General features: G+C 35.1%; 1 long non-coding RNA gene across 1 annotated transcript in view; it reads left to right on the forward strand.

The window, feature by feature from the left end:
- Positions 1–13,907, forward strand: part of LOC116164342 — a 22,784-nt gene extending 8,877 nt beyond the window's left edge. The window contains exons 3-5 of the long non-coding RNA XR_004143875.1: positions 2,880–2,886; positions 5,140–5,141; positions 13,896–13,907. This is a non-coding gene — a long non-coding RNA (uncharacterized LOC116164342). The remainder of the gene's footprint in view (positions 1–2,879; positions 2,887–5,139; positions 5,142–13,895) is intronic.
- The last annotated feature ends 553 nt before the right edge of the window (positions 13,908–14,460 follow it).

Consider the following 14,460-nt stretch of genomic DNA (forward strand, 5'->3'; position numbering starts at 1 on the left):
TAAGTGCTATGACATGCTGAAAACCGCATGCGGGAAACCGCATGCTGGAAAATAAAAAACCGCGCCATGTATAATTAAATGCATAAAGACATACTACGTGCGTTTTGCAGTCGCCGCATATAAATGCGATTTTGCTGCCGCACTTGTCGGCGGGAATGCGGTTGCGGTAAGTGGGAGAACACAAAGAAACAGGTATGCGATGACATACTAGCCGCAACGTTTCTGCCGGACCGGCCAAGTAGTAGTGTAATAATGTCTGAGAACGATAAATTATTTGCGTTGGTGGAAGCGCGCCCTGCTCTTTGGGACAAGGGCTGTGATGAATTTTCATCATAACTTCTGATATCTGTGTAAAAAGTATTAAAATTATCGGGATGTAATCGATGATATGGGTGCACGGAATATCTCCTCCTCCTTGGGTTGCCGAGTAAACCTTCTGCTTCGGCTGCACATACAGCTACCACATTAAAGAAAATGTTTGTACGCGTCCATTCTCCCGAAGATTATTCAATAAATAACTGCAGTAGCAAGGGACTATTTTCTGCACGGCAGTCGGCATGCGGTTCCCGCATGTAGTATGCCATGAAATGAAAAATGCTGGAACCGCTCAAGTTTGCGGCTGCGGTTTCCCGCATGCGGTTTTCAGCATAGTATGTCATAGCACTAAGAAGGGCACGTGAATCATGAATCTGAATCATGAATCTGTAGATATACAAATGAATAAAACGTCGTACAAGACCAGATATTATGTTCTTGACAACAATATGACGTCTGCAGTACACAACAGATACCTTTTATTATATTCCTTTGTATGCGAACATTATATTCTTTTTCATCTCGCTACGATGTCACAATAACGCATAAGGCATAATTTAAGTGAAAACGAAATGTAGGTAAGCTCGTGTTCGTAAGGGTTTAAAGGACAAAGTCAGTACTTTACTTAGTAGATAATTGTATAGTTACCAAAGGACGCATTTTAGTTTTGAACAAATTAGGCCCTCGATCAATTACTATAACCTCTATTTAAAATTTCATTCTCTAAACTGTGAGCTTATTTGATACCCAAAAGTTTGACTAGGATTAGTAAACTAATTTCACCCTCTCAAAATTAGCAAATGTCACTTACATTGAGTTCATGGCCAATTATGAAATCAACTAACCCCGATTGTTATCCACTTGCTAATAGAGTCTTAAATAACTCCAAACCAGAAACGTTCGGGTGTTTATGATTGCATTTCACTTCTCTATACTTTCGGGGATTGATTTATGTGACAATCGATTTAAAATTTATGTAATTATTAATTGAAACGAAGTTCTTAACTTTAAGCTTGCTTCTTAGACGAAGTTTCCCAGTTGTTTTCTTACCAATACGTCCAATATTTCATTATTGAGAATTGAGATTTCGAAGGTCGTTAGTTTTACTAATTCCATAATGATAGACTTAGTTTTATTGACAACTGCTTACATTATTAAGGATCCTCAGATCCTTTATAGTTTTGTATTGTCGTCCGTCCGTCCGTCCGTCCGTCCGTCCGTCCGTCCGTCCGTGTGCGCTCTAACTCTTTTTAAAAGTGGCCGATTGAGTTGAAATTTGGTGTACGGGTTCTTTGGACATTAAGGACGGACGCTATTTTCAGGAAGGTGGTTCAATAGGAACAAAAGTTATAGGACTTCGAGTGAATCGGGAACAGGAAAAACTACGGGCTAAATATAATAGAAATCAACATATTTCATTCCCTAGGTCATGTATCGGGTTGGGACTTCCGCTAGATTATTCCCTATGACTCTTAGATGTGTAATACTTTAATATAACTCTTCTCTGTGGTATAGGTCGAAAGTTTTAGAGCAAAATGTAGCAAAAATTACACTTTATACTTGAATTTAGAGTTTTAAAAGGTTTCAAACGCATTATCTTGATGCAGCAAGAGTACATCACGTGCACATTTGATAACCGCATGTGTGTGATTCAAAAATGTTAAATTATTGCCATATGGGTTTTGATCAAAATAATCAAAATCGTTATTTATGCACCAAGATCGTCGAGAAAAAGACTAGGGGCATTATCTCAATGCTCAAGACATAAAATTGATGCATTTCTGGCGACTACATGGATTTTGATCAAAACATGTCAAAATCGTTATTTATGCACCAAGATCGTTGGGAAAAAGACTAAGAGCATCATCTCAATGACCAAAACATGAATTTGATCTATTTTTGGCGACCACATGAATTTTGATCAAAACATGTCAAAATCGTTATTTATGCACCAAGAACGTTGGGAAAAAGACCAAGAGCATTATCTCAATGATCAAAACATGAATTTGATCTATTTTTGGCGACCACATGGATTTTGATCGAAACAAGATTAAGAGCATTATCTCAATGGCCAAGACATGAATTTGATGTATTTTGTAACATTAAAATAAATTATCGTTAAAAGTTATTGTAATACTGAGGATCCTTCCATATTTCGTTGTATCGGTTTATTTAACTTTTATTTGGTCTGTGAAGTTTAACTAGAACTTTTAATTATACTTTGGAAATTGTTGTGTCTTAAAGTAAAACCTTCTAATTCTGCCTTTGCGTTTATGTAAAGGCATTTGGCGTCCAAATATTGAAGGAGCATGTGTTAGATATGTTTGTACGAAATCGTCTGTAGGGAAAACTTTTTAATGAAATTTGAAAACATTACACATTCTCTTTGAGTTATTAAAATAGATTTTATAATAGTTATAGTATCCGTGAGGGTAGACGTGTAGACACATATCGTTTTTAGCGCATTTCCACAAAAATAAAAAAAAGGCGCTATTGTGGCCATTTTGTCCGTCCGTCCGTCTGTCCGCTCGTACTTTGAGACGCTACTAGTTCTATATCTTAAGAGCTATTGTTCTACTTTCTTCGCTATTTGGTTTGTTATGGTGTCGAGGCTTGCACCAAGGAAGGAATTTTTCTGCGTTTATTGCTAAAAAAGTTATCGTAAAAAAACCCAAAAACCGTTTTTACATGTTTCATACTCCTACACTTTTGCCGTTTATTAACGATCCTAGAGCTCGTTTATATAATTTTGTATTGCTGTCTGTCGTCTGTCTGTTCGTATGTCCGATTGTTTCTTTGTTTGTCTGTCAATGTATCTGTCCGTGTGAATGATAACTATTTCCGATCGCTTTGACATCTCCGCTAGTTATGAACTGAATTGCATGAAATTCAATATGGGCATAGCTTCAGCCATATAGGTAATAGGCAATGCCAAAAGTTGAGTCTAATGGATTCAAAATTCACAGGTGCCCCCTTGTACACACCACACGTTGCTGCTACCGATCGATCGATTTGACGAGGTCTTTGGACCGAAATAACATTAAATTTTATTAAATTTCAAATTTAACTGATTTCGGCTGGATCAAAAATAGTATATGTTATTTGGATGAAAAATACCATTCTGTGACTCCCTATTGTTGGAATAATTGCTCCTCAGAGAATGGTGCACTTTTTATGCTCATAATGTAATATACTATTTCCATAAACTCTTCTGGACCCTGGACGTGAAAAGCTTTAAAACTTTACGTACGGTGGAAGAGCTTCATGCTTCTAGATTAATTGCAAAGTTGTGAATCTTCGCACGACGACGGACCGCAGGTGTTTTCTCATTAGTGAGCTTTCTATATTATTCATAAATATGCATTTTGCTGTTGAAGTTAATCCGCCTCTGAAATTTATAATAAATATTTAAAGTGGCTTTGTTTATCCAAGCAGATTGTATAATTTAGCGAGCCAAGTTGCCTATAACTTTCATTCTATTTCCATAAATAAAAAATCGGATTTTCTACATTACATCGCGAAAGTAGCTTGAACGATTAAATACTTACTTTCCCCTTTTTATCTCTCCCTTTTTGCCAAAATATATAGCGTCCCAATCTCAAGTGAACAATGATAATCATAGGAGTGTATGAGTTAATAGTTAACGATTTGCTAGGTGGCAATTATATATACAAGTCAATTTGTCTTTATTTTCTGGTTACTATAATTTTCTAACTCTCAGTTTAGGGACTTAAGTTGTTTAAGTGCAATTTGCCCTCCACTTTATTGTTGTTTATGCGTATGTTATAAAAGAGATGTTAAGCAGAAAGCAGAAATAATTAGGTGGCTGGATAGCATATTAAGTAGGTACCTTTCCCATTCAGCAACATGTTATAAAACACTGAAGATCGAATGGCTATACTTGCAGCAGATGACTATATAACAGTGGGTGAAACTGGCGCTTCTCTGGCTCAACCCCGCCGCATAAACGGCCAGCTAGCTCAGGGTTATTAAATGAAAAGGGTTTGAGAACTCTCACAGCGGTTACATCGGTCTGGGTATATGACCTTCTTGCTTAGAATGAACGCCACCGTTGAGTGTTAATCTTCACTCAACGGCGCCACCCAGTGACCCAGCTTCTCTAAAAGTTAATGTAGCCCTGCATAAAACTGGAAGGATTCTACGAAAGGACAGTAATGACATCCAATCCGAAGATATTATCCTTCAAGGACAATTAAAATAAATTTAATAAATGTAAATTAAGTTTCCCCTCACAATAAAGACATTTTCCGCGAATTTCACACATTTACGTTACTCACAGTTAATTTCCATAAATGAATACAACCTCTGATTTAATAGTGGTCGAATAAATTGATTTATGGGATCTCACAACGATTCTTAATAAATTAAGTGAAATTCCGGGCAAAAATTTCGCAGGGATAATGCTATGTACAAGTAACAATATAAGAACAAATCTTACCTTGAGTAATGCAGGACGCTGACGCTTGAGGTGAGTTCAATTCCAAAATTCGGTCCGGAAAACCTAGAGCAAATCGAAACTTACGAGCCACATGGTTCGGGATCTAATGAACCGATGAATGCCAGAAGGGACTTGATGTAGGTACATACTTGTAATTCGCTTCTGTATCGCTTACGTTTCTCAAATGTACACTACACTTCAGGAATCTAGTGTACCTACTCCGAATATTAACGCGTTCAAGGGTCGATCATATATCGAATGTTACAATGAAGTAAGTACGAACCATAATATTGTTCAACTGATTAGTAAGGTAGTCGTTATAAATTCCTCGAAGAGCAGGGGCGGACTTATAACTTTTGATTGAGAAGTCTGATCGAAAAAGTACGAATTTTTGGTGTAGTCGATTTTTTGGTAAAAAAGGAAGGTTTATACACTGCCTTTTTTTGAGCCCCGAAGAAAAAATTGTCTCAGATCGACCTGGAAAAAAAATTTTCTTATAGAATGTGGCCTGTAGAATCCATAATTTCAAACAGTTCCAAGATTGAGCTACTAGTTCCAAAGTTACAGCCCTTTGAATTTTCTTTCGAAATTGGTTTCTAGTCTATAACTTTTTGATTGAGAAGTCTGATCGAAAAAGTACGAATTGATTTGGATTCTACGCACCCAAATTAATAAGAAAAAGTGTTTTCCCGAGAATTTTTGGTGTAGTCGATTTTTGGTAAAAAAGCCTTTTTTTGAGCCCCGAAGAAAAAATTGTCTCAGATCGACCCGGAAAAAAAATGTTCTTATAGAAAATTACCATACAGTTTTTTTTTTAAATTGCAGCTGATAATTAAAAGTAACAAAATATACAATCCACACGAGGTGCGTCGCCTATCATTGTATTTCAGCACTTTCATGCTACGACAAAAAATGATAAATTCATTGTAAAACACTTCAATTAAAACAGAATTTTTTAACAACCTAACATCAACCCCAATTAGAGAAACGTGTTAATAATTTATTAATAGTGCAAGAAACTAAATACAGCACATACTTATAAATTTCCAACGGGCCATTATGATCTACAGGCCAGGTCCAGGTGGCAACCGCCCCCCCCCCCGGGTAAGTCCGCCCCTGTCGAAGAGGATTCCGCCAAATAGTTATTAATTATAATTAATTCAACCTCAACAATCTTGACACATTGACTTAGTTTTTATCTGCTCGGGAGTTGCCGTCTACAGATTATCTCACGTGCCCTTGCAGTTTTAAAAGTGCTTGAAGCTCTTTAGAAGTGCTGGAAATTCTTGAAGCACTTCAATAGAGCTTGAAGCCCCAAGCACTTTTTAAAAGTTCTTGGTAATTCAAGCACTTTTCCATAAATTAGAAAAGTAATTGAAGCCCTTTAGCAAGCACTTTTTGTCAAGGCACTACCCACCTCTGTCTGGTAAGTAGTTTCTACAAACCCGGTCAAACCGGTTCACTTGGAAAACCTCTATGGTACAATCACAATTAAAGTTTTGTGTGTTGAAATTGAAACGGCTGGCAGAGCTAATTGATGTCGAAAATAATTCAGCCAAAGAAAAAAAAGGAGCAAGTAACGAGTTTTTAATACATACTTTTGATAAAACTGTTGACGTTTGGTCCGTTAAGGTTGGAGTCTGCATTAAAACGTTATGGAGAATCTGCGTGCCTAATTTTCAGGCGAACCAGTGAACCGAATTTGTTGAAATTTTTAGTGTAGTAAATTAATATAATTCTACACAAAATGAAGAATTTTTAAATAAAAATTTCAATTGGTTTGTGAATTACAACCAAAAACTAATCCTTTTTTCAAAAAAACTTATTACGAAAATGAAAACCAAAACTTTTTTGGCGTTTCGTTTTCCTGAAAATTAGGAACGCAAATTCTAATAATTAATGAGATATAATCTCTGATATAATTTCACTCCTATCTACATAATAAATTAAAACATTGTCCAATGATATGCAAAGTTTGTGTAGAGACACGCGTTGCACTTGTATTATCACAGAGGTAGATACATACCCACCTACCTCCGGTATAACACACAATATTTGTACTTCTCGAATATAAAGTCGAGTAAAGAATATAAATTCATTATGTACCGTTGCGTTGATAAAGGACTCGTTATTCAACATTTATATAATTAGGTTATCAATTACGAGAAATGAAAAGACACACACTACCGAACCCAAATTTGTGATAGGTAAGTACATGCATCGTTTGATTGAATTAAATCGATTTATATTACCTTTTTTGCGCATTTTTTTGCAAAGTGATTTTATCCATGATGGTTTTCTAATGAAGTCTTTACGAAAAAAATTGATTTCTATCAATTACCGCCCACCTCCCTTTATCGAGATCGTTTACTTTATCGCTACTTTATACCTCATTATCGCAGTACACTTTATAGGGTGTCATTGAATTTATAACTATCAGAAGCGCAGGTTAAATGGCAGGATATGTGACTGTTTTCAATAGTTTAAATTACTAGACGTAGATGTCTCTACCATCGAGAAAGATGAATAATAATGTCAGTTTTTTATCTTTGTTAATTATTATACAGGAATCTGTAACGAACCCACTATCTCGATTTGTAAATGTCGCATACAGAGTTCTTGATACTAACGAAACGTTTGTAATTCATTTATTTGGCACATAAGCACGTATTATGAGTTCGATGACGCAAGATAAACATTCGTCCTTTCATGAATCGTGACCTACTCAACATTCCATAAGGAAGATTGAATTACATGAGAGCAAAAAACCCACGTAGGCGTCCTTGATCAATTAAACAATATGGTCAGAGAATATGTATGTAGTTACTCTAATATTTCAATGATAAATGCATTGCATTTATAACTATCTATAAATTCAATGATAAATGTTAAAAACACAATTGGGAAGGTCTACATAGGTACAAATCAATGGTACATCTATTCTTAATTTTGTACCCTCCAAACTACCTTAGGATCATATTTTCTTTTAAAATCTCACGTATTTTTGAATATTCCTAATCCATGGAATGCATTAAAAAATAATTACCTAGTGCAAACACGTTACACGAAGTTCGTATTAACAATTAAAAATTGATAATTCTCTATCTAAACCCCATAACGCGTTGTGGATAGGTACTGCAATTTACTCCGAATGCAATAAGAGTTTAGTTTTCCGGCAAATGGATAAAACAAATTAGGTAACCAAAACGCCTTCTCGACAGAATTAATTGACCCACAATCAGAAGCCAAATCCCATGCGCTCCTGCTTCGCGGGTATCTTTATTCGCCCATGTCACTTGCATAATAAAAGTGATTAAGTGATATTATTTCCTTTAAAGTACTTAGGTAAATTTTTCGCGCATTTTTCAAGAATAAAAAAAAGGTGCCTTGTTTGCGTTTTGTCCATCCGTCCGGACCCACTTCTGCCGTTTCGAACTACTTCTAAGGGAATGGTCCTAGAGTCCTGGAATTTTTTACAGTAGGTGGCCTATACCTTGAAGGTGTGCCAGACGGCCGTCAAATTTCACTGTCTAAAAGGGGTTCCCTCCACGAATTATTTCCTGAGATGTTGTTTTTGAAAGTAAAACGTGCGTAACTTTTACATACGACAACCAATTGGTCTCAGATTTTGCATACGCATGCCATTAGTGGTGCCAAGTTAAACTTTAGGAAATAGGGGGGGGGGGGCACACACGTTCTACCTTTCATGGTATTGTAATACTCTCATCGAAATAAATTAGTTTGTACAAACTATAACTTTCCGTTGCGACTCTTTCGAGATCTGTGAGCGACGGGCCCCAAAGGGGTGGGGGGGTAAAAGTTAATTTTATCTCTCATTGTATTCTAATTAAAGGTCTCAACGAAAAGAACCGTTTTCTACCAACTACTGCCCTTCCTTCTGTCCTCTTATCAAAGTACGGGGTCTCAACGAAAGGAATTAATTTCTGCCAACCACAGCCCTCCTCCTCGACCTGTTATCGTGATTGGGTATATTCCCTTATACCTACCTCAAGAACGGATTGTCGGAAGAGCGCACTCACAAAGGGCGATTGAGACGTCTGCAAGAAATATATCCATTGGTGATGTAAAAGCTATTTTGGTTAAAAAAAATGAGCTTTATCTGCACAGGAGTTGTGCACAATTTATGCTTATTATTTATATATAAGAGTGGAATATATACACAACGCGTTTTGGTTAATTTTTTTACCTGTTCATCGGGCACGTTTACTCTGATAGCATTCTGCGTCAGCTGCTGTGCTCACAACACATTATGGGTATAATTTTCGGATACTGTCGAATTTCGGCTATTGAGAATAACTATACTAAATACACATTTTACCGCCAAATCTTATAATGAATAGTTGCGTAACTTTTGTGGGGCGATCAAGCACTGTAACCAAAGTTACACCAAAAAAAATAACTCAACTCAGATCTCCAAGTTTGTATTAAACCGAGATTAAACATGTTGAAGATTTTCTTAGTGAAAATATTAAAAATCCTTTTTTATTGTAGGAGAGGAACATAAAGTCACAAAAATGTATATATTGAATTTATAACTAATTTACATATGGGCAGCCCTCATTTATAACGTTTTGACTAACTAACCAAGGACAACGTAATAAAGTATACATATTAAAAACAACAAACTTTTCTTCTTGTTACAGTTGAAGTAGTAGCAATACGTTCCAGGCATGTTACGTTAGATTCTTTTCGGATGTAAGTAATGACGAACCACTGGACTTAAACTTACCTAGATCAAATATATTTAATAATTTGTAATACATTAAAATATGCAACTTACAGTGGTATAAAATAAATCCCGAGATAAATCTTTTATCCGAAATGGTGGAAGTTCCAATATTACATCATTTAGTTAGGCACTACACATCTAATTTCACAAAACTTGTCCTAAAAATGTACATGTAACATCACACCATTGATATTTGAATTTGTAAGTTATAACGTCAATGATTATCTCGACGATTACACCTCGGATTACACTATATAAAAAGTCGAGTAAAAAGTACTTCACTTTAAAACAACTTAACACTAAACTAATCCCTACAATTTATCATTGAATTTATAACAAATTCAAGGAATTTATGATAATGTACCATTAATACCACTTAGCCCGACTTAGCAAAAAGTAAAAGTTCAACAATCAACAAGCACACGTTAGAATGTCACTGACTAAACATAAATCACAATCGTCAAAAGCTACACAAAAGACACACTTATTTACGCGACGCTGTGTAAGGTATTTATTTTTAGAACATTCCAATCATATTTATAAAAACAAAAAACCATCCTGACATCTAACTATTAGAAGGGAAAACTTTCGAATTACAACCTACATTACTTACATTGTTTGTAATGCTGTCATCTACTGCCCGAGTGACAAAACAACAATACTAGTTTAAATGCAACGCCCACGGACTTTCAAACGATCGAACTGCTCGTAGCGGCGGAAAGTTTTGACATGGTCACAAACTGTTGTATGGGATCGGCGCTTCTGATAGTTATAAATTCAATGGTGTTGTTTTTAAGTGGACTATTAGAAGTATTTTAGGAACGGTTTGGAATTTCGATTCGGGATTCATTACTTTTTTTGAATAAATCGATCAAAAGGAATCATTCACAAATATTTTCAAGATGGTCGATTTTCCAGTTATAGGTAATAGAACGGTACCGGAACTTTCTTACTTCAAATGGCACTATCTTTTCTGACGAGGATTTTCGAATTCCTCTTAGAAAATCAATATGACTTTGTCAATATGATGCTATGTCTAACTGACATGGTTTCGAAGTTATTTGGCATTTTTGACATTTTTTCACAGTTTCAGAGTTTCAGTAAATTAGCCATATCACTGTTGTGTGACAACTTAGCAAAATGTTTTTTTCACGAATGGACAGCTAAATGTCTACGCTATCAAATGTTATTGGTCTGATTTTCAAGTGTGATTCGAAATACGAATAAGCGTTCAAAGGTGACAATCGGTTTTTGGTTAAAAACTCGAAACTCACTATGCATCAATGGAAAGAGATTCAAAAACCGGCAAAAAATGTACTTGCAAAATTTTTCTAAAAAAAACTAAAAAAATTGTCCACATTTTTCAAGTTAGCTATCCATTCGCAAAAAAACATTTTGCTAATTTGTCAGACAACAGTGATATAGCTGATTAATTACTGAACCTCTGAAACTGTGAAAAAATATGTCAAATTCGAAACCATGTCAGTTAGAGATAGTTACGGAACCGCTCAAGGACCAAGAGGTGATATTTTCTGTTCAACCCGGCCGGCCGACTTGTAATTCGGCCAAAGGACCTTAATTCGATTGACCGAGTTTAAACTCCTCAGCTTCTTCCATATTTTTTAATTACACTCTAATGCAGTGGTTCTCAAAGTGGGTGCCGTAAAATTTTGTAATATTTACATACATAATTAAGCTAAAATTACTTAAATAAAAAAAAAAGAATTAAAACAATTATAAAAAATGAATATTACTAATATTAGTTTTTTTTAATTACAATTCTGGTTTTTTATGTTTCTATTTTAATTATTTCTATGGTTAATCGAAGGGTGGCGCCGTTGCAGTTGCGCTACACACCCTGCTATTAGATTGTAAAGATCGCTTACAAAGCGGCAAGCTAATACTTATTATTAACAATAATCTTAGATTCATTTCATTTAGTTTATAGCATATGTTAAAATGACATTTTAATAGGTTTGAATGAGTAGGCTAAGGGTGGAATTCATAGACATTACATAAGTTAGACTTACACTTTACTAAGTGCACACTTAGTTTAGTTTAAGTGGAACTTATATTTACTGCTAGTATCTGTCCAAATTTCGCGCGTTACTATAGCAATAATGTCATGCGTCACCTTAACTATATCTTTGAATACCACTGAGTACGCGCTAAGTATGAGTAAAGTGTAAGTGTAACTTAAGTAATATCTATGAATTCCACCCTTAAATCGCTCTTTAACCGTGAGGGTAGATAGTCATCACTTTAACCGCTAGGGTAGATAAAGTGAAACAGTCGATTGTGCATTCTAATGACATCTGTCATTCCTACTTCAAATGTCATGCAGAGTACGATATAAAATAACGGCTGGAATATATGACAAGAAGTTTCTATGGAAACGACTGCGACGACAGAACGTAAGCTTGCTATTTTTGAAGTCAAAATTAAATTGAAATCAGAAACTCTATAATGATTTATATGGCTTCTGCTATACAATTAAGTTTTGTATTGTACAAGACGATAGAGGGAAACTAACCATCTCGTGAAAGTTTAACATCTTTCACTCAATGGTTAAAATATCCCTTTATCGTCTTATATAATAAATAAATATTACACCGCAGTTATTAAATACGTTTTAAATGTGTCCTATTTTAGTCAATTTCAAAGACACATTCACATTGGCTATTTTAATGCTACCTATCATTTCTTTCAAATCGGCAAAGCTCTTTAAAAAATCGTGAACCTTCGGCTGCTGAGCGTTACGCGTGACGATCACAGAATATAGAAACAGAACGATTAGTTTTTGCATATACCATTTCAGATTTTGTAAAAACTTTTTAAATTCCAACCCCTCCGAACAATTCCGTCGAAAAATGCTGATCTCGAGTTCAACGAAATTTCTTATCTAGGTCCAACGGCAATTTTGTTGTTTTTAACGTGTTTCAAGATCTTTAAATACTGGTTTTATTATGACGTATGTTGTGTGCGACGGAATAATTTAGAAATCTAACCATTTTTACCTTGTCGTTTATAATAATAATAAATCGTCTTTATTGAACATGTTCCCTGGCGAAATCTAGCTCAATGTTATTCTATTTAACCACAAAGCATGGAAATAAGTACACAGATTAAATATGCACAACACAATAATCAAATGAGGATAAAAGTATTAAAAAAATCAAAACCAAACCACAGCAATATATGTACATCTGCAAGAACTCTCCAAATTATGATGTACTTAGATAGATATGCCTTTAAATGTTTTTTTAAATATTATTTCAGCGATATTCCTTGAAGAATGTGGGAAGAAAGTTATAAAGAATTATAACTGAAGCTTTTTTGAAATATAGAATCAGAAATCGAGTTGTGTGAATGTGCCCTCTGGCGCCTTTATTTTGAACTCGACGCAAAACGTGTACTTTTTTGTAGATCTCATATAGATACATCTTTTTTGTAATAACATTTTTCACTCTAATGCTCACTTTTCGAGAAAAATTCAAATTTAGAAAAATAAGAAAGTTGGAAATGCGCATGCGCAAACCTAAATTTTAAAACTAATGTTAGATTTTCCTTTGTTCCAAGCGCCTAAGTATCAAATTTCACTTAAATGGTTACATAGATAAAAAAGTTGGCACTGCGCATGCGCAAAACCAAATTTTGAAACTGGCGTTTGATTTTCCTTTATCCCAAGTGCCTATCTATCAAATTTCTTTAAATTCTTCCATAAATAAAAAGTTGGCACTGCGCATGCGCAAAACCAAATTTTGAAATTGGCGTTTGATTTTCCTTTATTCCAAGTGCCTATGTATCAAATTTCATTAAAATACTTTTATAAGTAAAAAAGTTTGCAATTCGGTTTATAAATGGTCGAGATGCGAAAAGGGCACTGTGAATTTTGAATCGATTCGATTCAACTTTTGGTTTTGCGTATTATATGGCTAAAGCTATACCCATATTGAATTTCATGCAATTCAGTTCATAACTAACGGAGATGTAAAAGCGATCGAACATTTCTAAACAAAGTTATCGTTCACACGGACAGATAGAGGGACAGACAGACAAAGGAACAGACGGAGAGACCAACCGGCAGGCGACAGATAGCAATGCAAAATTATAAACGATCTCTAGGATCGTTAATAAACGGCAAAAGGGTAAAATTATGGAACATGTAAAAAACGGTTTTTTGTTTTTTTTTACAATAACTTTTTTTGTAAGCGGTACAGAAAAAATTCCTTCCTTGGTACAAGACTCGACACCATAACGAACCAAATAGCGAAAAAGTAGAACAATAGCTCTTAAGATAAAGAACTAGTAGCGTCGCAAAACGAGCGGACGGACGGACGGACAGCCGGACGGACGGACGGACGAACAAAGTGGCCACAATAGCGCATTTTTTTTATTTTTGTGGAAATGCGCTAAAAACTGCTGAGATTTCAAACGAACGAACCGGACGTACCGAATTCATAGGCGTTTTTTTCTTGTACAATACGCTAAAATATTTTCTAAAGAATTTACAAAATCCTAATTAGAGCTTGCACTGAAAAGAGGAAACTACGTTTGCAACAAGGAGAGAGTAATGACAATGTAGAGGGGACTGTGAAAGGAGTGCAGGAATTACGGGACAAACTTTAGAAGCTTAATGTATCATTAAGTTATAAGTATCACATTTATCGATCCGATAACATTATATCTCGCACGAAATTTAAAAACGAACAAAATTGTGTATCAAATCCCTCGTAAACCTTTTTCTACAAACAATTTCCAAAATTTGAATAATAGCGTTACGTAATCCCATCCAATCAAGTATTATGCTAACCATTTTGCTCTCAAGCGTATAGCGCTTATTGAATAAATTGTCTGCGTGTACAGTTTAGATAATAAAAATAAAAAACTTAGGTCCCTAATTGGTTTAAGATTCCACTGCGATGTTATAACATAT

Source organism: Photinus pyralis, unplaced genomic scaffold (genome assembly GCF_008802855.1).
Source record: "Photinus pyralis isolate 1611_PpyrPB1 unplaced genomic scaffold, Ppyr1.3 Ppyr1.4_LG2, whole genome shotgun sequence".
Taxonomy (NCBI): Eukaryota; Metazoa; Arthropoda; class Insecta; order Coleoptera; family Lampyridae; genus Photinus; species Photinus pyralis.